The sequence below is a fragment of the Balaenoptera musculus genome, chromosome 6 (assembly GCF_009873245.2).
Source record: "Balaenoptera musculus isolate JJ_BM4_2016_0621 chromosome 6, mBalMus1.pri.v3, whole genome shotgun sequence".
Lineage (NCBI taxonomy): Eukaryota > Metazoa > Chordata > Mammalia > Artiodactyla > Balaenopteridae > Balaenoptera > Balaenoptera musculus.
Window position 1 is genome coordinate 6,746,207 of NC_045790.1, and position 22,658 is coordinate 6,768,864.

Below are 22,658 nucleotides of genomic sequence, written 5' to 3' on the forward strand. Positions count from 1 at the left end.
TGACAATTTAATACATGGAGATTTCTTTCACATTTTTATTGAATATATATTACACACATATATATATAATACATATATACATGTAATATATGAACATATATTCACATAATCTTCAAACACCCATATTTTGAAAATATTCTGAGAATTCAATAGAAAAATTCATGAATGAGTTTTACAACAGTTTATATATATTTAGATTCAGGAACAGCCAGGCTATTCACAAATAATTTCAGCTTTGAGTAAATGTGCTAGGATGACCACAGTCATTCTGCCGAAATTTCCTAATCATTTTTTGGGAGGGGCGGGGTAGGGTAGGAGTAAAGGTCTATGCAGGCTGCACTGGGGCCCTGACAGTCCCTGACCTGGCCAGCTGGTGTTTCTGAGCTCAGTATTGGGCCTGTTGGGATAAATGCTAATAAAGATAAAAATAAATGATACAAATTAAAAAATAAGAATAAAATAAAATTACTTGAACACTCATGAAACTTACACATACATATAGGTAATATACTACATATACTATGTTTTATATATATATATATATATATATATGATATATGGCATATATGTAATTTCTCTTTAAAATTCACAGGAATCCTGTGAGATAGTTATTATTAATTTGATTAACCCAATCTTCTATATTAAAAAAAATTAAGGTAGAAAGAAATTCGTTACTTATAGTAAATGGAAATTCTCCCATTCATTACTAACCCAGACCTGGCTTCCTGGCCTGGATTGTGCTAAGGTCCTCTTGCTTATCTGTGTAGGAAGAAATGTACTAAAACGTATTTGGCAGACTCAAGGCCATATTAAGCAAGTGATGGACTTGAAGTTAGACCCCAAGGCAACAGCTAAGACAGTTCTTTCTTTAGATAATCATTATGCAGGGAAAAGCAAGGAGCTGATTTTAAAAATCAAAATTAGCTCTGTCATGAAGGAACAGAGCTCACACCCAGAGGGAAGGAAAGTAACCTTAATTGCTGTGACCTTCTGCTGTTACTCAGAGGCCTTTGGACTCTGTGTCTGAGGTGGCTACCTTATGAATTGGCCAATATATAACCTAGTGGAGTGAACTTTAGACATCCATGTGGGAGGCTGAGGTTCTAGACTTAGCTCTACCAGTGAGTCAAGTAGCTTGAAGAGTGTCATGGGAACAGTGGGTAATCTATTAACAGGACAAACAAAAACAACATGCTCAAATGCTTTCAAAGAAAGACATTTTAAACACAAGATATTATCATTATTGTTTTTAGAATAAGAAAATAAACCCCATTGCTAGAGTCCTAAAATATTTCCTCTGGAGCTTAATTTTCCCAGTGTTTAATGAATGTTTTGGTCCATTTCCTTGCAAATGTGTGAGAAAGCCAGAGAAGTACAAGAAGGTAGGTACCTGGGTATCCAAGAACAGCACGGTAGGAAAATACAGGAGTATTTAGATATTCAAAACCTAAAGGTTGCCGTTGAGCTACATTTATTATTTGTCTGTTTTTTAGGATTTAGAAGTTGTCTACCGATGCTTGGGTAGCTAGAAAGGTAAGAGTAATAAATTATTTTTTTAAATTTAAATGTATTCAGTATTTTTTCCGTATAAAATCTCATGACTTCTGTAGTTGTATTTTGTTTTTGTTTTTTTTTCTCTTGGAAATATGACTATACTGAAGGTTAGAAGTCATACTGAGGAATTACTTCTCTAAGATTTTAGCAAATGTCATATTTTAAGGCTGTCATTTACACAATCAAAGCTTCTATCTTTGAGGTAGACATTTTCAGAGGGAAACAAAAAATAAGTTCCTCAGTTTGCCTTATACCATTATTTCAAGTTCTTTCTGATAACTACTTCATGTATTTTCTAGAAGTTGGATTCAGATCCTTTGGCTATAAGAATAAAGTATAATTATCAACTGATCACAGGGGCCATCATGAGAATGGTGTACTAACGAACTTTCTAAATATTAATTTTTCAGCATCATTCTTAGAAATTTTTTTTAGAGATTTATAAACCAATTTAAATAGATCTTTCTGCTGAGTCTAGGATTCTCTGCTGCCCTCTATCTGATTTAGTAACTTCAAGGTTCCCCTCTGGATTGCATTACTAATTTCTAGGGTGGGAGTGGGTGGGTTGGGGAGAAATGAGGGAAAATTTAGACTCTGTGGATCTTGTGGCTTGATAAACTTTGATATCCTACCAGGCTTCTACGAGAACGCCTATGGAGGAGAACAGGCTACTGGCAAACCAGCTGATGTGAAACCTAGAAGCCTAAACAGTGTAAGTTTAAATATTTCCCGACTAAACAAAATAAAAGGTCAGAATCTCAAAAATAAGACGATATGACATTAATCTACTGGTAAATTGGTACCATGGTTCAAATGAGGCTTGAATGGTATACCTTTCTTCCTGAAAGCAAACCATAAACCAGATATATAGGACAGGAGTTTTCACTTCCAAAAATTGTACATGGCATTAGTTTTTCTTAATATTCTAATTTTACACACCAGAGAGTTTTGTTACTGTTATCATTTTTCTATATAAAATATTAACTCAATACCAAGTGGTCAGGTTGTAGTTTTATACCTTAATATAATCTCTCTCTCTCTTTTGGTTAGAAAGAAATTAAAACATATTTTTTTAAGGTCTTTTATCTGTAGGGAAAAAAATGGTTTTCCCAAACTGATTTTATAGACATTCTTCTTTCAAGCTACTCCATAAATATTTGGAAACCTCCCTTAAATCAAATGACCTTTTATTTGATATGTTACAAAAAGGCAGTTAAAGATGTAGTGGATAGATAACAGAATGGAAGGAAAAAGAAGGACCCCATTTCTTTTGGAAAAGCAAAGTTTATTCAATGAAAGCTGAACTAGCTTTTAACTATGTCTGGTTGCAATTCTAGTAGTTAATCATTGCTTTTTGTCCGGTGAGACAAGTAGAAGTTTTTCGCAAAGCTGGTTCCTTTCCAGTTTGGATGGAAAGTGCAGCAGAGAAATCATGTCAATATCTTGTAAGGACAGATTGCCAAGAAAGTCATTGACTGGCAGCGTCAGGTGAAGTGAGGGGGTGGGGAAAGGGGGTAGGAAGGCGAAGCCTCAGGTTTAAAAATGTGGAATTGGTTCAGTTTGTTTGTAGCAGGTTTTTGGCTTGAACCCTCTTCTACTTCAAGGACATGTTCTTAGGACTTTGCCAATTGTTGGTGTCAGGGCTCATACTCAAATATAGACATACATAGTCCAAATATTAAGATATCATTTATCAACGTTCTCTACATAGACTGGCTCTGGAGAAAATTACAGAAAGTGAGGTTAGGTTTTTGAATACTCTTTGTCACTTTACTACTCTTTCCTCACCCCTTCCTTATGATCTGGTCTCCCCTGAGACCTGCCTTTCCCCTGTAGGCTCGCAAGATCCAAAACTCTCTCCCACCCCGTTCCTCCACCTAATAACGTTTGTATTCCATTTCCTGAGGGTTATTTCTCTGCTGGAGCTAATCTGATAAGGTAATGCCTGCTGAGTTGTTAAGTAATAAATAATTGCCCCTACTTTGCCCATCTAAGATTATAATTTTGAATAGTAAGATCTTTCAAAGCTTTATCTTTGAAAGCATGACTAATGTTGGGTATTTTATAGAATAGAGAAGCTGGTTAGTAGAGAGAACATATTAGATGAAGCAACCTCCCAATGGCGCACTCCCCTTTCTGGCCATATTTTTCAAACAAGACTTTCAAAGTTGGCATCCAACATTTATTAAAAAGCACTTGAATTGATGACCACATATATATACTATCAAAGGAGTGCTTGGTCCTGATAAACTTAGTTTCTTTCCATCTAATATTCTTGAATTCATGAAATGCTGCAGTGAGTGAAAATAAACAGTAGTGATTAATTTAACCTTTGCTGTATTCTAGTATTTGCTCTCTGGATAAGTCCACCTTCCCAGATGATTTATGTATTAGTTGGGATGTTTTTGGTTGTAAGTAACAGACCTCCAACACAAATTAGCATAAATAACAAAACAGATTTACTGGCTCCCATGTCTGAGAAGTCCGGGTGTGTTTTGATTAAGGCGGTCTCCCAGTTTTCTGTGATTCCCTTGGCTGTGCTCTCCTCTGCATGCTGGCTTCATCCCATTCTCACTCTGGTTCCCATCACATTCTCAGAATGGCTGCCAGTAACAACCAGGGCAACATGTTACTTGATTCACATCCAAGGGGAGAGAGATTGTCACTCCTATAACCATTTAATAAAAGTCTTGAGATTTACTCTGATTGGGCCAATCACTGTGGCCAGGAAGAAACCAAATGCTGATTGATCTGGGTTTGGGTGAAAGCCTCTATTGAACCCACCTTTGTTTTAAGTGGGGAAGAAATAATATAGCTTGGAGCTGGGATGGAGTCAATCCGTCCAAAGCGCATGGCGGATGGCGTACTGAGTGAGGGACATTTCCAAAGAGAATCTGAGGGCAATTTGCCAAAGTGGAATCAATTCTAAGCATGTAACCAAATATTATTCACCAAGTTCCTTTATGTGGAGTGCGTTCTTTCAACTTTTTGACAAATGAACAGGAAAACAGAGGTATTGAGTTAATTGCTTGTCAAACAGGAAAATTGTATGTGACTCATATCTAGTTCAGCAAAGAAAGCTCCTTTCTTTTTTTTTTTTTTAACATCTTTATTGGAGTATAATTGCTTTACAATGTTGTGTTAGTTTCTGCTGTATAACAAAGTGAATCATTTATACGTATACATATATCCCCATATCCCCTCCCTCTTGTGTCTCCCTCCCACCCTCCCTATCCCACCCCTCTAGGTGGTCACAAAGCACCGAGCTGATCTCCCTGTGCTATTCAGCTGCTTCCCACTAGCTATCTGTTTTACAGTTGGTAGTGTAGGTATGTCAGTGCTACTCTCTCACTTCGTCCCAGCTTACTCTTCCCTGTCCCCGTGTCCTCAAGTCCATTCTCTACATCTGCGTCTTTATTCCTGTCCTGCCCCTGGGTTCTTCAGAACCTTTTTTTTTTTTTAGATGCCATATGTATGTGTTAACATACAGTATTTGTTTTTCTCTTTCCAACTTACTTCACTCTGTATGACAGACTCTAGGTCCATCCAGCTCACTGCAAATAACTCAGTTTTGTTTCTCTTTATGGCTGAGTAATATTCCATTGTATATATGTGCCACATCTTCTTTATCCATTCATCTGTTGATGGACACTTGGATTGCTTCCATGTCCTGGCTATTATAAATAGTGCTGCAGTGAACATTGTGGTACATGACTCTTTTTGAATTATGGTTTTCTCAGGGTATATGCCCAGTAGTGGGATTGCTGGGTCATATGGTAGTTCTATTTTTAGTTTTTTAAGGAACCTCTGTACTGTTTTCCATAGTGGCTGTATCAATTTACATTCCCACCGACAGTGCAAGAGGGTTCCCTTTTCTCCACACCCTCTCCAGCATTTATTGTTTGTAGATTTTTTGATGATGGCCATCTGACTGGTGTGAGGGGATACCTCATTGTAGTTTTGATTTGCATTTCTCTAATGATTAATGACGTTGAGCATTCTTTCATGTGTCTGTTGGCAATCTGTATATCTTCTTTGGGTTGTTTGTTTTTTGATATTGAGCTGCATGAGCTGCTTGTATATTTTGGAGTTGCTTCGTTTGTCAGTTGCTTCGTTTGCAAATATTTTCTCCCACTCTGAGGGTTGTCTTTTTGTCTTGTTTATGGTTTCCTTTGTTGTGCAAAAGCTTTTAAGTTTCATTAGGTCCCATTTGTTTATTTTTGTTTTTATTTCCATTTCTCTAGGAGGTGGGTCAAAAAGGATCTTGCTGTGATTTATGTCATAGAGTGTTCTGCCTATGTTTTCCTCTAAGAGTTTTATAGTGTGTGCCTTACATTTAGGTCTCGAATCCATTTTGAGTTTATTTTTGTGTATGCTGTTAAGGAGTGTTCTAATTTCATTCTTTTACATGTAGCTGTCCAGTTTTCCCAGCACCACTTATTGAAGAGGCTGTCTTTTCTCCATTGTATATTCTTGCCTCCTTTATCAAAGATAAGGTGACCGTATGTGCATGGGTTTATCTCTCGGCTTTCTATCCTGTCCCATTGATCTGTATTTCTATTTTTGTGCCAGTACCATACTGTCTTGGTTACTGTAGCTTTGTAGTATAGTCTGAAGTCAGGGAGGCTGATTCTTCCAGCTTCGTTTTTATTTCTCAAGATTGAAGAAAGCCCCATTCTACTCTAGTAACCAAATCTTTACTCCTTCTTAGAACTGGATATACATACTTAATCATGTGAGAGATTCCAAGGAGCACATGGTTAAATGACACTTCTAGCCCCCAGCCGTGTGGGTAAGTTCTGAGATGCCGCATATGATTAATTTAAGAGGAAAAGATGGTAGCCAGCCAAAGTTATGAATTCCACATAACTGCTGTAAGATTTGTGTGCCCATCCTGAGACTGAATGCAGGGCATGTATGTGTCTCCTATTTATACAAAGGTAATTCTGAGGAAAGAACCCATTCAGTGCTTAAAGAGTTGCCTAGGAATCTATTTCCTTTATTCTCATTTCTCTTCTTGATTCTATTGCTACTATGTCTTCTAAAAATCAATCGTTAGAAATTTTAATGTGATGTCCTTACGATAGCTCTTACTTTATTACAGTGAAGGGAAAAGGAAGAAGAAAACCTGTCTTCAACTTTCAGATCATCATGTTCAAATATTTAAGACAATCCAGGTAGCAGAAAGCAGCAAATAAGTATTTTTCTGCTTGGTATTGACAGGTAGACCTAGAGCAGCCATGCTCCACTCCCCAACTTTATGGCTACCAGAGTCTCTACATCTAAAGGTACCTCTTTATCTTCCTCTAGTGCCTAGAATTCTTATCTGTAGGATCATTCCTTGTTTGCTTTTAGACCTTATCCCAGCAAGTTACTTTTTAGAATTCTTAATACAGACTACAGAGTAAAACATGCTGTTCAGATGAAACTTAAATCACGTGCCAAGCTTAGAATGTACTGTTTGGCCCTTGCCTATCGGGCCCTGGCTGTGTGTCTTTTTTCATTGGATAGGACATACCTGAACCAGATCAACTGGAATCCTTAAAAGAGTTTTAGAAATAGAAATGAAGTCAATATCTTTCAGAATGCCAGACATGTAGGTATAAAGGTAGAAGCATGGGAGCTATTAGTGGCCATATTTTCTACTCTGTGGACAGGACAAGCCAGGATGCAGTTACTACTGTGGTATTTGAGTCAAACAAAATCATGAAGGATATGCAAGCTCCAACAGATATACCTAAATCTAAAAGGAAACAAACAAAAAAATACAAAACCTGATTAAGTGGTGAAAAAAATGTAGCTAAAGCCTCAGGTGGCAAAATTCCATTTATCCAAATCAGATGGAAATATAAGCTAAAGGAATGTCTGAAGCCTGCTTTCAGAGGCAGGAACGGTATCAGTCTGTATGTCTGCTGCCCCAGACCTTTCATCCTGACCCCAAATCACACAGGTCACTAGCAACCTTGACACACTGAGATGACAATACCAGTTCTTCTCTGAATAACAAAACAATCTCCTTGAAGAGGTTTAAAGTTAAATATAGACATGGTTAAGTACATACTTTGGTATTAAGGTAGGAAAAATATGCTCATATTTGGTAATAAATTATTTATAGTTTTAATATATGTAAATTATTTATTGATGCTATGATGGTTGATTTCATATGTCAGCTTGAGACTTGGCTATGGTGCCCAGCTGTCTGGTCAAACACCAGTCTAGATGTTGCTGTGAAGGCATTTCTTAGATGTGATTAACATTTAAACATTAAACATTAACATTTAAATCAGTAGACTTTGAGCTTAAAGGCACAAATATTTATTATCTCACAGTTTCTGTAGATCAGGAATCAAGGTGCAGCTCTGCTGAATACCTCTGCCTCAAAGTCTCTTCAAGGCTGCAATTGAGGTGTCAGCTGGGGCTGCAGTCTCATTTGAAGGCTCAACTGAGGGCAGGGAGAGGGCGGTTCTGCTTCGAAGTTCATTCAGCTGGTTGCTCACGAGATTCAGTTCCTCGTGGTTTGTTGATCTGACTGTCCCAGCTCCTCACTGGCTGTTGCCTGAGGGCTGCCCTCTGTTCCCTGCCACGTGGGTCTTCCATAGGGAAGCTCACAACACAGCAGCTGGCTACCTCAGAGTGAGCGAGCAAGAGAGGTAGGAGGTCACCAAAGACAGAAGGCAGTGTTTTCATAAACTCATTTTGGAAGTAACATAGCATCACTTCTCTTGCATTCTATCCACTAGAAGTCACTAAATGCCAGCCCTCCGAGGGGAGAGTATTGCACAAGAATGTGAATACCACCAGGAGGGGAGGGTCACGGGGGGCCAGCTTAAAGGTTGCTACCACATTTAGCTTGTTGGAGAATCTGACAGTTGAGGTTTTTTAATTCTAATTTAAAATCATAATTAAAGAACTGATTTGAACTTGGGATGTATGTTGCAAAACAAGAGAGACTTTTTTCCTAAGATTGTAAAGACTGCTGAGATGCTTGAGGGGACTTCAGATTTATCATATTTATGAATTTAATATATTAGGTTTACTACAGGAGTAGAAATACTTGAGAAAGTACTTGGGGGAAACTTCACTTGTCAGATCAGGCAACAAATGTATTAATCTTACGAACGCATCTAAAATGTTGAAGGCAATTCAATTAACTAATTTGTGAGAAGCCTGCGTGTTTAGTGAGTTCTGTAACTTGAGTGACTCAAAGAGCAGTCAAAGACCAATTTGAAAGTTATTGTTAAATTCTACTAAATTTATAAATACAAGTATATGGTGTATATAGATATATATATGATTAAGGGCTTAAGGGAAACTAAGTTTTAGAATTTTTTACTTTAGTAAATTGAATATCAATTTAAGAGAATCCCAGTGTCTATAATTTGTCCTTTCTTTGAAAAATAATTAATGCCCTCAGAGAAGATGAAATCTGACATTGATAAAAGCAAGTCTTCAGAGAGAGGAACAGAGAGAAGATTCAAGTAGACGAGAAGGAGTGGGCCGGGCCGGTATTCGGAGCTCTTGATCCCAGCTGTTCCTGCCCGCCGTCAGCTGCATTCCTGCCCTTGACTTCTGGAAGACACCTTGGTGTCCTTATAATTTTTTTCTCTTGAAACCAGGAGCCCAAACTCATGTTTTTCCCTAGAATCTCTTCTGCAGAAATGTAATTTGTGAAACACAAACTGGAGACACTATCATCTCTAATAATAGTAACTATGAGAATCAGAAAACCTCTCCAGGATGGGAGTGATGAGACACTGTTTCACTCTTGACCTGCCATCCTTTTTTCCCAGATCTGTCCATTTCCCTATTTATTAAAAATAAGTAGGGGGCTTCCCTGGTGGCGCAGTGGTTAAGAATCTGCCTGCCGATGCAGGGGACACGGGTTCGAGCCCTGGTCTGGGAAGATCCCACATGCCGCGGAGCGACTAAGCCCGTGAGCCACAACTACTGAGCCTGCGCGTCTGGAGCCTGTGCTCCGCAACAAGAGAGGCCGCGATAATGAGAGGCCCGCGCACCGTGATGAAGAGTGGGCCCCGCTCGCCGCAACTGGAGAAAGCCCTCACACAGAAACGAAGACCCAACACAGCCAAAGATAAATATAAATAAATAAATAAATATATTAAAAAAAAAAAATAAGTAGATTTGATAGTTGAGCCCTGCCTCATGTGGCTATGGAGGAAATAATCAATTTCAAACTGTGCTGAAAAGAATGATTCTGGTTCAAAGTTGCTGATATTACCGTTGCATTTCAGTGACTCTGATGATGCTTTTATAAACTTTGTTTTTTAAACTTTGAGTTGCCTTCCTTGTCACTGCTCATTTCTCACGTGGCACTGCTGATTCTGATTCCTAACTGTGCCCCTGTCTGTGTTTACCTGTTCATCTCCATGGTTACTGCATGTACTGAAGCCTCTATCATCTCTCCTATGGAATTTTGTGATATTTTCCCACTTAGTTACGCAGATTTTCAGGTCAGCTTTTATCTATTCCATTCTGAACCCACCCCAAGCTCATCTTCTCAAACACAAATAAGTCCACATTCCCTCTTCTCAACGTCCAGGAAAGGTCCCCAACTGCCAAAATAAAGTGCAGACCTCTTAGAATGACACACAGGATGCTTTACACCAGCTTTCAACCCTAAGTTTTATGCTGAAATCATAAGGAACTGATTTTAGTTTGCTGAACCAATTATGCACTTTCCCTCTCCTTGGAACATCTTCCTCCAAATTCTTAAAAATCTGTCAAGGCTGGGCTCAAGTGTCTCCTTTTTATGAAGTCTCTCCTTCCCTGACACACCCAAGCAGAGTTTCCCTTACAATATTCCCATCCACCTTGTACAGAAATCTGTTACAATCTTTATAGCATGGAATTGTAATTTTTTCCTCTACATGTTTGCTTCCCAAACATGATTGTGAGCTCCTTGAAGGCAGACACATAACTTATTCATCCTTGGCTGCTTGGTTTCTAGGACTGTGCTTGAAACAAGGAGGTTATTCAATAAACGTATGTGAACTGAAGGTAGATCTATTAATATTCTTGGAATTTACAACATTAAATGTAATTTAAATTTAAAAACTCACTCAGGAAATATCCTAGTTCAGAGCCCTAAGAAAATTATTTAACTTTCCTTACAAATTTCTCTTCTATGGGTAGAAAGGACTGGTTTAGACTGTAACAGAGCACTAAATTAAAGTAAAGCAAGATTGTCTCTTTCTTGAGATAGAGGGACAGGAAAGAATAGAAAAGTACTTTATTGCTTTAGTTTTTTACATGCAGGTTGAAATGTCATTAAAGTAAGATTTGTCACAAATAAGCTGAAACACAACAGGGTTGACTGACTATAAGTTAAACAAGGGGGAGTTTAAAGAAGGGCTAGTTTTCCCCTTTATTTACATTTTGTTTCAGTGTAAAGGGGGAGAACACAAGCAGGGGTGGACTCAGGGAAGCTTATGACTGAGAATTACTCGGGCTGACTCAGCCTCTTCCCTTTTCTATAAAATGCTTAAGGAGCCAAGAAGAGGTCCATGAAACAAGATACTAGCATTTGCCTTAGAAACCTCTAAAAATGAGGAGCCTATTAAAAGAGAAAGTCTTAGAAATAGAGTCACAGATGTAGAAAACAAACTTACGGTTCCCAAGGGGAGAAAGGGGGAGGGAAGGATAAATTGGAAGACTGGGACTGACATATACACACGACTATATATAAAATAGATAATAAGGACCTACTGTATAGCACGGGGAACTCTACTCGATACTCTGTGATAACCTATATGGGAAAAGAATCTAAAAAAGAGTGGATATATGTATACGTATAACTAATTCACTTTGCTATACAGCAGAAACTAATACAACATTGTAAATCAACTAGACTCCAATAAGAATTATTTAAAAAATGAGAAAGTTTTATTGGAAATCTGCCATTTCTCTTCTTTCTGGCTTCCTACCCAATCAAGTTGTGCATTTGCGTGTCTGTGTGTGTAGAGCTCTCCAAATAGTGCTATTCTGCTTAGTTTTTGTTTTTTTTTTAAGTTTTGAATATTTTACAGCAATGACAAGAAAAATAGGCTTGCTTGGAGTTCAGCAATCCTCATTAGTCACTCACCACAACTGGTAATTAGATGAAAAAGATAATGGGAAGCAGGGACTAAGCAGGACTCTGTCATCCTGTGTGTGAAATGATGCTGAGACAAAGCAACCCAGCAACCCTGGTGCCTGACTTGTTTTAGACGTTTTAGAACACAAAGAAAGAATTGTCAGGGATAAAGCCCTACGGTGGCTGGGCCGTTTCGGGTTATGACTGATCACCCCTCACCACTAAACAGTTCAGGTGAACCAGCAAGTAAAAAAGCACTTAACTATGTGATAAGCACTTAACCAGCGAGGTATTGGGCACCATGGAAAGGCCTGCTTTTCTGTCTTAGGTGCTGTGATTATAATAAGAAAAGCTTATTCATTGTTCAGTTGCATCTGCATCAACAGTGATTACAAACATCTGTATGCAGATAATTCAGAAATCGATTCCTTATGCTTTTATACTAGGCTAAATATGAAAACCATGTTTCTCTGAAATGTATCCAAATTTTCTTCCTAGCATCTTTACCCTAAAACTTCCATCATCCCTTCCCCCACCCCCAATTTTAATTTTCTTCCACGTGCAGGAATTCTATCCAAAGCATCCCCTGGCACATTCTCCTTCTCCTTTCAATATAGGGAAGATTTACAGATGAGGATAAAAAGGAAAGAGAATAAGCAAAAGCTGGGATGGGGTGGGGCTGGATTTGGGGAAGCCTATAATTTGATAAGGATGAGCTCAGATAAGGCAGGACTGGTGAGTGGTGGTCAGATTGGGAAAGGTCTGGAATGTTCGGCTGGAGATCTGGACTTCATGCCTCTGGAAACAGAAGGCAGAAGGTTCTGAGCTGGGGAGTGACCCAGTTAGAGCGTGTGTTAGGTTACACCAAATCAGTATTTCGGGTTAATAGACTAGGACAGACACTGGGGACTTAAGAGCAGTTAATGAGAAAAGTAAAAATACATTAGCACATGTAGGATGTTATGAGAACTTGATTTGGGGCAGTGGAAGTGGGTCAGAGGGATGAGGAAAACAAAAGATCAAAGACTAGAAAGATCCAACTTCCTGACTCAGTTTCATACAAGGCAGCATGTCCATCCCCATAAAACCCTAGGTGTCTGCTTGTGTTGTTCCTGTAAACTTTCAACATCCCCTCACTGGTAAGACATAGGAAGTGACCAAAAAAATCATTTTTACCATAATACTTGAGCAGCCATCAGATAAGGGTGATAAAGTTTACTTAAGAAAACGGTGCTCAAAACATCCACCTTGCCAGGAGAACCTCCCCCCTCCCATCCCCATGGGCAGGAAGAATGGAGCAGGCCATTTATCAACTAACATTTTGTGAGCCTTGTGCCGCGCAATCAGAATAAAGTAGTCTTTGGATTTATCCAAAATTAGGCAGCCGCTGTGATTCATTTGAAAAGGTCCCTGCCATAGGCTGGAAGTAGGCACCCGGCTGTAGGATGGGGAAGCAGCAAAGGAGGTACACAGTTCTGGAAAGCCTCCTACCAAATACTTCATCTATTAAACAGATAGGGGAAACCAGACATTAAAAAAGTTAGAAAGGAAGCAAAATAGTGCAGGAATACCATAATGACCTTTTGTGACTAAGGAAAGTATCAACATTACCATGGATGGTGTTTACTTTGTATAAACTAAACTGCGAAGACCATTATATAGGGCATAGAATAGAAACAAAGTTAAAAGAGATTTAAAGCTCTTCTGTTCCAATTTCCCACTTAGGCAGAAATGCTGTGCACAATATCCCTAGCGGGTGGCTAACTGGTATCAGCATCCATCATCTCAGTGAGCAATGAGTTGTCTGCTTCCGGCGCAAATGTATTTAATTTGGAGTATCCTAATTCTGATGGTACCGTATACCACATCACTTGGACCTCCACTTACTCACAGTTCTGTTCCTTGGAGAAAACTATGTCTATTCTGTCTCCCTTACAATAACTCAAATGAGAATTTTTGTCCTGACTGCAGGGGGAAACCAAGGGGGTTGTAAAGAGAAGTGTGGGATGACAAATTACGATTTGCTCACTCAAAGACCTATTTGTGTTCTGTTGGGTCCACCATTATATATACTGTTTTTTCTTCTTTCCTTTGGACTCATCAGCTAATTATTATTATTAAGATCTCTTCTCAATTAGCTTACTAGTTATACATGATTTATCTTATATATTACCCTAGGCGTGCTTGATTTATTGATATCTAATATTAGTGGTTTTTAACCAAATTTTAGAAAATACAGATACCTTAGAGCACCTTAGCTCTATTTACTCTTAACTTTTGTGCTTTCATATATGTTAAATCCTGGAAGTCAGTAGTTTCATTGCTTAATAAAATAAATACTTATTTCTATTTCCTCACTTCCCTTTCCTTTTCCAATATCCTTCATATCTCCCTGCATTTCTCTTCCTCCATCTGGGGATCCTTTCTGCTGCCTGAAAAACTCCTTGCTTGTATTTCTTTGAATGTGGATCTGTTGTGATAAGTTCTCCCAGTTGTTTTTTTTTTTTTTTTTTCTGGAAATATCTTTATTGCACCTTCAATTTTGAAAGATTTTTTTTTTTTCTGCACGTAGAACTCTAGGTTTTTTGTTTGTTTTGAAACATTATTTCATTGTCTTCTGACTTAGGCAGTTACTGGTAAGAAGTCAGTTGCCAATTTTATTTTTGCTCCTTTGCTTCCCTCTGGTTGGTTTTAAGATTTCGTCTGGTCATTGGTTTTCAGTGGGTTTTGCTATCTATTTGGCAAGGCGTGCTTTTCTTCTTGTCATTTGTATTGATTCTTGAATCAGAAGCTTGAATTACTTTTGGAAAATTCTTGAACATTGGCTTCAAATATTGCTCCTACCTCAATTTCTGTTTCCTTCTTTTCTAGGACTCTAATTGCACCTATGTTAGACTGTTTTAAGGTCTATATTTCCTTTATACTGTTTTCCGTATTTCTCATCCCCCTTCCTCTTTTTGTTTCAGTCTAGACACTTTCTGCTGACCTATTTTCTTATTCACAGATCAGACTCACAAATCCTCTCTTCAGCTATGTCTAATCTTTAATTTCATCTAGCGTTTTCTAAATTTCCGTTATTGTATTTTCAGTTCTAGAACTCTTCTTTTATTGTTTCTAGTTCTTTAGCAAAATTCCCAATCTTGTCATCTAATTTTTAAATATACTAATCATAATTATTTTAAAGTCCATTTCTGATGACTGCAATATCTGGCCCTTAGGGACTGTCTTTAAAAATACATATTATTTTATCACTGTCTGTTTTTATGTGTATTAATTTGTATTGGAATGCTAGAAATTGTATATGAAAAGTTATGGAAGCTTTGGCTGATAATTTTTCTCCAGAGAAGGTTTTTAATAGCGTATGGCAGACAAGGAGAATAATAGTATATCAGTTAAATCTAATACGATATTAAGCTGATTTGAGTCTGGGTTTTAGTCTTCATAAGGCCTGGTCTCTATTTCTGGTTTGCCCTTACTTATAAAGTATAACCTTTTGGGGGCCTCAGATGAAAGCCTGGGCTATTTTTTATTACCTCACCACCATAGTGGGAAGTGGCTCTTACTTTTTTCTCCCTCACGTAGTGATACTGATGAGAGCTATGCTTACCTTTTCACCGAGCTTGCCTGTCTCTCAAACCAAGCTGCGAATGGCTTCGGGGGGGAAACTGGCTCAGATCGTCGGGCTTTCGTTTCTGTATATCCTTTCTTTCCACGATCTTTTTCTCTTACGTCCTGGCTGTTTGGTAGTCCTAAGCTCCATTTCTCCACGCCATGTAACTCTTTAAGTCTGTTCTATTCTGCTTCTCTGCAGTTTAGCAACCATGCTCTGCTCAGTAAAAGCATCTCTGTGCTTTTACAAATTGGTGGTGTCTCAACAGAAAATAGCAAAAACACCGTGCTCATTTCAGTGGGTTTATCTTCTCTCCAGCATCTTGGTCCCTTAAATTCCGATTGCCTGGATAGCTTTCCTATGCCATCAGTGAGACGATTTTTTTTTTTTTTTTTGCATTCAATCAAGCTTTTTTTAGTTTTCTTTCTTTCTTCCTTCTATTTCCCCCTCTCCTCTTTTCTTCTTCTTCTTCTTCTCCTTCTTTCTTTCTTTCTTGAAGCCCATCAAAGCCAGAGGCTACTTGGTAATTTTTATGCTGTTGAACATACTATATATATATTTTTTCTGTTTTTAGGAATTTCTCATATTTTTCTACACTCTCTTTGTTCTCAGAGCCTTCCTGCATTAGTTAGCATTTATTGCATAACAAAGAACCCATACATTCATGGATTAAAACAACAATTTATTTATCTTGCAATTCTGGAGGTTGGTGATTTGGGCTGGGCTCAGCTGCTTTGAGTCAGGCTTGGCTAACCTTTCAGTGGGGCTCACTCATGTATCTGCTGCCGGCTGCGGGGATGGCTGGGAACTGGCGAGTAGGAGGGTTTTGGTTCTTCCCTGTGTGAGGTCTTATCCACCAGCAGGTTAGCTTCGGGCTTGTTCATGAGGTGGCGGGATTCCATGCACAAAAGCAGAAACATGAAGAGACCTCTCCAGAAATCACACAATATCGATTCTCCTGCACTGTTGTGACAAAGGAGGTCACAAGGCCAACCCACATTCAGGGTTGGAGAAATAGACTCCACCTCTCATTGGCAGAAGCTGCAAAGAATTGTGGCCATTTTTTGGTAGTCTACAACGCTGAAGTCATCGTTAATTCTAATAATTTAAATTTCTTAGACTTTTGCTCATTGATAGTCACATCCATTGCAAACAATGATAGTTTTATCTTTTCCTTTCCAATTTTTTACAATGCCATTTCCCTTCATTGCCTGATTGCACTGGATTGACCAATCAGTACAATTTAAAATAAAAGGAGAGAGAGTGGGCATCCTTGATTTGTTCCCAATTGCAGAAGAAAAGATTTTGAAAAACTTTTCAATATTAATATGCTGTACTTTGTGGATACTTGTATTTTTTCTGCATATATTAAAATGATCATATGATTTTTAAAGTTATTTTGTTAATAGGATAATTTCACTGATTCAATTTGAATATTAGACCAAATTTAATTACTATATTAACCAACTTGTTGATTTCTGTTATTTTTTGATGTGGAAGAGTTTTTTGCTGACTTATTTAGAATTTTTGTATTTATGTTTATTGTGGCACAAGTGTTATTGATCTACACTTTTTAAAATAATGTCTTTGGCAAGTTTTGGTGAAAATTAACAAAGGAAAACCTCACTAAGATGGAGTCAGGAAGCCAGAAGGGGGAGCTCTCAGGCAGTACCACCTGATGTCAATTACAGGAAGCATTGTCAATTACAGACCCCAACAGAAGAATCATCAACAGGAAAGAATCATCCATCACAGATCCCAACAGGAAAAGATGTACATGGTGTCTCCTACAAGAAATTGACTACCCCAGTAACTCAGCCGGTGAGAAACCGTCATCACCCTGAACTCTCACTTTTCTCTGATGGACTTTTTTCAAAATAACCCCTTCCATCTTGCTCCTTTTCTCTCTATAAAATAACATTCCTCTTTGTTGTGTATTGGACTTGCCTATGGCTTTTTCCATAGCTTGCTTTTCCTGAATTGCTATTCCTCTGCTAGTCCCGAATAAACCCATTTTTGCCGGTAAAATAGCTGTTTTATTTTTAAGGTCAGTATTTGAAATCAAGGTTATAAATTGGGAATTGGCTTCTTCTGTATTCTGGGAGAGTCAGCGTAACATTGGAATTGCTTCCTCCTTAAATATTTGAGAGAATTAACCAGTGAAGCCATCTGGGTAAAGACTTTCTTTATGGGAAGTATCCAATTATAGATCAAATAAATAGGCTAGTTTGCAATCTCTTTAGTAGTTATCTGACTAATCCAATTTTCTTTCTCTACTTGTGTCCATTTTAGTAAGTTGTATATTTCTAGGTATTTTCCCATTTAATGTAAATATGCAAATTTACTATTGCAATTTGTTAATAATATCCTTGTACTATCTTTTCATTTTCTACAGAACCTGTTTTTATTCCTGAAGTTGTTATTCATGAATTCTCCTTTTACTACCAGTAGTGTGAGGTGTTTTACCCCAGTTTCACCTAATTTAAGCTCCATTGACAGGGTGCTACTGAGTGAAAGAGTAACAGCTCTAGCTAATAGTCATTTGATAAGTTTGAGTTTATTATAGTTCTGGCAGGAGAGAAATGGCACTCTCAAACTGGGCAATCTGCAGAGAGCTGAGTAAAACAATTATTTTTAAAGTTATCTGTGGTGTTCAAGGAAATAGCAAGGGGGAGTGTAGGACCCTGGGGTAGTAACTGCAGGAGATTATTACCACCAAGGACCTGGAGAAGAGAATGGTTCCCAGGCTGTATTGTGAGTAGCTATAGGGGAAGGACTCCCAGACAGATGCTGATACCAACAACTCAGGAATGAAGCCAAGGAAAAATACCCTGACCTCACTTTCCTCTGGTCCTCCAACCTCTTTTGAGAGCCTCCTGTTGACTGAACCAAATCAGGTGCTGACAGGCAAAGGAGTAGTTAGTCTTTATATATCAGCAACCTGGGAGGGCAAACGCAAGATATTCAACACATTTTGGATAGCCATTTTGTTACACTTCCCAGCAGTGTCATTGGCTTAGTAGGTAGGTGGGTACTTAGTGAGGCTACAAAACTGGAGGACCTTGTTAAGCAAAGATGAAACATTTGACAAGTATATTGTCTCCCCTGCCTACTCAGGCTGATTTCTAGATGAAGAGGTTGGAAGACGGAATGCTAGTGGTATCTTTTGGTGTTTTCTGGTTACATTTAGCAAGGAATAGAACTAGGAGTTAAGCTCAGGCTGATATAGGTTAGTTTGCAGTAAAAATGGAAAGAAAAGGAGAAGAGAGAATCCAGAAATTTGGAGCCTTTTGGATTGAAAACTCAAATGGTTTTAGACTCCAAATATGAAAAGGTAAGATTCAGAAATGTTTTCTGCATTAAAGATCCATTAAAGCAGAGTTCTGCCACAAACTACTAGTGTAGAGTTCCCTCTAAGCTGGCTTACCTCAGTGTAACTACCCTTTTGTTGAAAGAAGAGAAGGAATGGGGGGAGGAGATTCAAAGAAATACATCAGCCTGGAGGATTATGATTAGTAATTATTACTATTCAAGATATCTGGGTGTTTTTCAGGCAAATGAAATCAACTGGAAGCAAATAGATCAGAAGCCTACTCTTTTTTTTTGAATTGCTCAGCTAAGGAAATCACACGCCAGACTGAAAAAGCCTTTAACTGTTTAAGACTTAAAGTAAACCTTGGGTTTTGAAACTTGCATTGACAGGATAGCGTGTGTGAAAACTACATCACTTCCCAGAAGATCTGGTACCAAAAAAACCCCAAAAACCCCAAAAAACAAACAAACCACAGAGGATAATACAGCAAAAAAGCCAGAGTCCCCCCTCCACCTCCCCCTTCCGGCACAATGGTGAAATCATTAATCCCAAATTGAAGACTGTAGGAAAGTCAAGAAAGTCCCCACTTCAGGGCAGAGACCTCACAATGCCTACTTGTAGGCTTGTACCAGGGCTATTGACCAGTGATCCCATTCTTCCCTTTTCTAAATGAGAGATTTGATTGTAGATTCTCTCTGTGCTCATGACTATAGAGTGTGTGCTCAGGTCGGATAAATCGTCCCTTGATCATGAGAAGCCACAGTGTCCTAAAGGAGAGGGCAGGGCCGCTATTGGAGATCTGGATTTGAGTTGGGTATAGTAACTGCATGGGATTTTAGGATGTTTCCCTGGAGTGGGAGTGAATGTATTCAGTGTGAGGAACACGGGATTTATAGAGACAGTAGATGTGGCAAAGACAAAAGATGTGTTTGTCCCTTGAAAATTCATGCGCCCTTTCTATTGTGTAGAGTTGTTTCTGGGAGGCATGTATGTGTCTGCATTTCTCAGCATCTAGATAGGACTTTTAGACTAGTTCTCACCAGTGGGCTATGAGTAAAATAATGAATGTTATTTTCGGGCTGAAATGTTTAAGAAGCAGGTATACGTTCTCCATGTTTTCTTCTCCAGTCCACTGGCTGGAATTGAATGACTGCAAAGCTCTAGACGGTGGAGCCACAAGGCGAAGCAGCCTAAACCACCTCGTGGAAATATGCTCACTGAATACCAGCATTGGACTCTGTGTGAGCAAAGAAAAACAACTCTATTGTGTGAAGTCATGAATTTCAAGGTTTATCTGAATCCTCTGCTACTCATACTCAATGATTACAAAGTACACAAAGTTCTATAAATTACTTTGTGGGTCCAGGAGCAAATTTATATCTATATCTATATGTTTCTCTCTCTATATCACACATATATAAATTTAAGGGCAAAGAAATAAAAATTTACTTAAGCTTATACATTTAGATTTTAGATAATGGTGTCTGATTAGCATTCAATTGCTTTAGGGCAACCTAAATCTAGGAATTTACCAGTTTATCCTCTTACAATTTAAACTCAGGAGGTTGAACCCAAAAATGTGATAGGATTTAATGACAGTCAACGTGTTTTAATATCATTGTATCCTTCACAGCATCTATACAGTGATGGAGAGACAGTATTTCTTGAGTATAAGACAAAGAAGACAAATGATCTTAAGGATGAATGATAGGAATTAATAATAAATTCATGCATCTGTACGCCTAAATGCATAGGCTGTTACATACATGCACGATGACTGTAAGGTCACTAGCTATTGTGGAATCAGACCCCAGAATATTGCACCATTATATTATTATGGAGTTAGAGTGATATCTTCACTCATGACTTTTAAAAGCAAGTTGGTGCTAAAGCTCAAATCTATGACTGTAGCAGGGAAAATGTCCAATGTATGTCATGCCTGTCATTTGCCTATTTATTCTCAAATCCATTCCTTTCCACTACACTGCTGGGCTCTGTATCACAAGGGGCTGACCCTGCGAACTACATTTTCCTGACCCCCTTCTCAGCTGGGAGACACTGACAGGATACTGAAGGGCAGGCAGATGGGAGATTTCCTCTTACTTTCATTTAAGGTGGCATCCCTGGCAGGGCAGGTGGCATCCCTAACGCCCACAGGACAGCCCCTGCTCTGTAGTCCCAACTTCGCATGGCAGCCTCCCTGGTGGTTCCTGGTGCAGCTGCTACCCTGCACCCCACCAGTTCTAGAGGTGGTGGTGCCTTCCTGCTGGTGCTGGATTACCTCATCATCCCATGCTTGGCTCCTCAGTTCTTCCAGTACCATTGTAACTGGTTCCTCATATTAGAGTCCTTCAGACTTGAATGCTGTTTTCCAGATAGGACCCTAATCAATATATGTGTGCACTAATGGCTACATAGAACACAATATATAACACAACTTGCGTATATAAACTTCCCAACAAAATAACTTTTCAGTGATTATTTGTTGAATGAGTGAATATATGTATTGGAAGGGTTACTTGAAAACTGGGGGGAGGGGGAGATATTTTAACGTTTCAAAGTTAAACCTAGAAACCCCTATTAATATTTTGTGTAACTGTTACCAAGTCCAAGCTTGTACTGCTCACCACAGGACAGGCCAATAAATCGAGAGACGACTTGTTGGGGCAAGGAATACGACTTTATTTGGAAAGCCAGCAGACCGCGATGATGCTGGACTCGTGTCCCAAAGAACCATCTTACCCGAGTTAGATTTCAGGCTTCTTTTACTAAAAGGGAAAGGGGGTGTGGCTGGTTGTTGCAGACGTCTTGGTGCCGGAATCCTTTGTTCTTGCAGCTGTCCTGTTAGGTCTGGTTACAATGTTTCAATAAACCTCCAACAAGACAAATGTTATTCTCTGTTGTGCAACTTTTTATCTCTAAATGAATGGAAAAGTGTTACACCTTCAAAGGTCAGAGCCTTGAGAATGGGCTGTCCTGTGTATTCTTTTCTAAAAGGTGCAGAGCCAGCATGACGAAGCACAGGCAACAGAACACAAACGTTAGAACTAAACAGAAAGGCTTAATAAGGAGTCAGGTTTGCTCTTCTCTGTTACATAACTATATGCTGAGGAGGAAATTTTAGTAAGAGGTGTTAGAAATGGTGCTAATAAATTTGAATGGAGCCCTAGAATTAAAATGATAATACAGTCAGAAATTCAAAAAAGGAAATCTAGAGGGAAAGATTACAGCCATTATTAAAGCAAGTAGCTTTTCAACCCTTTTCCACTTTGATTCACAATAAGAAATATATTTTATATTGAGGATAAGTACAATCATATATGCATGAGATGCCTGCTATATTTTCTTTTCATTTTCTTCTCTTTTCTTCTAGCATATCCTACCCAGTGTGACACAGTTTGAAAACATGGGTCTCAGCATATTACAGGAACCGTGATCATCTTTGAAAATGTATCCAAAGGATTAAGGCATAACTCATCCTTTGCTCACTCTTTCTTTGTCTTCCTCCAGAGTGGCCACCTATTGTTTTGGTTACCTCGTGTGTGTTCACCCCCTTTCCTCTTGGAAACTATCCCTCTCCTTTTCTTAGTCCATAGGGTTCAGGTCAACTTCCTGCCCACCTCTCCTGTCCCCCCGACTCTCCAACTTGACCAGCTCTGGGGGAAGCATGTCATCTGGTTTCGGTCAAGCAGAGAAGCCATCTCTCTGACCACAAGGAATGTCTCAATAGGTGGCACATAAGCTAAGATAGGCCAATGAACTCTCACCAAAAGCAGTTTCTTGTTTGGCCAGACTGGAAGCTGGTGAGAATCAGGGGTGGATCCTGGGAGCCATCAGATGGAGAGAGCTGCCTAATAGAGACGCTACCAAGAGGGAAGGGACAGAGGGACGATGACATTTGTGATCCTGGATCCGGTCATTTTTCCCGAGCACCGGTAAACTGAGTTCTGAAATTCTAATGTAAGTAAAAAGCTATTTACAAATGATACTTAATTTGTGAAATGACTTAAACAGACCGCTTCAGTATCCCAAATTTATAAACAGATAGGGCAAAATTAGACTGAAATCATCACATAATCACTTGTATT

General features: G+C 38.7%; 1 long non-coding RNA gene across 1 annotated transcript; it reads left to right on the forward strand.

The window, feature by feature from the left end:
• Positions 1-16,857: 16,857 nt before the first annotated feature.
• LOC118897215 lies at positions 16,858-22,031 on the forward strand. Its single transcript, XR_005020372.1, has 3 exons — positions 16,858-17,078; positions 17,653-18,591; positions 21,944-22,031. It is a non-coding gene; the product is annotated as an uncharacterized LOC118897215 (long non-coding RNA).
• The last annotated feature ends 627 nt before the right edge of the window (positions 22,032-22,658 follow it).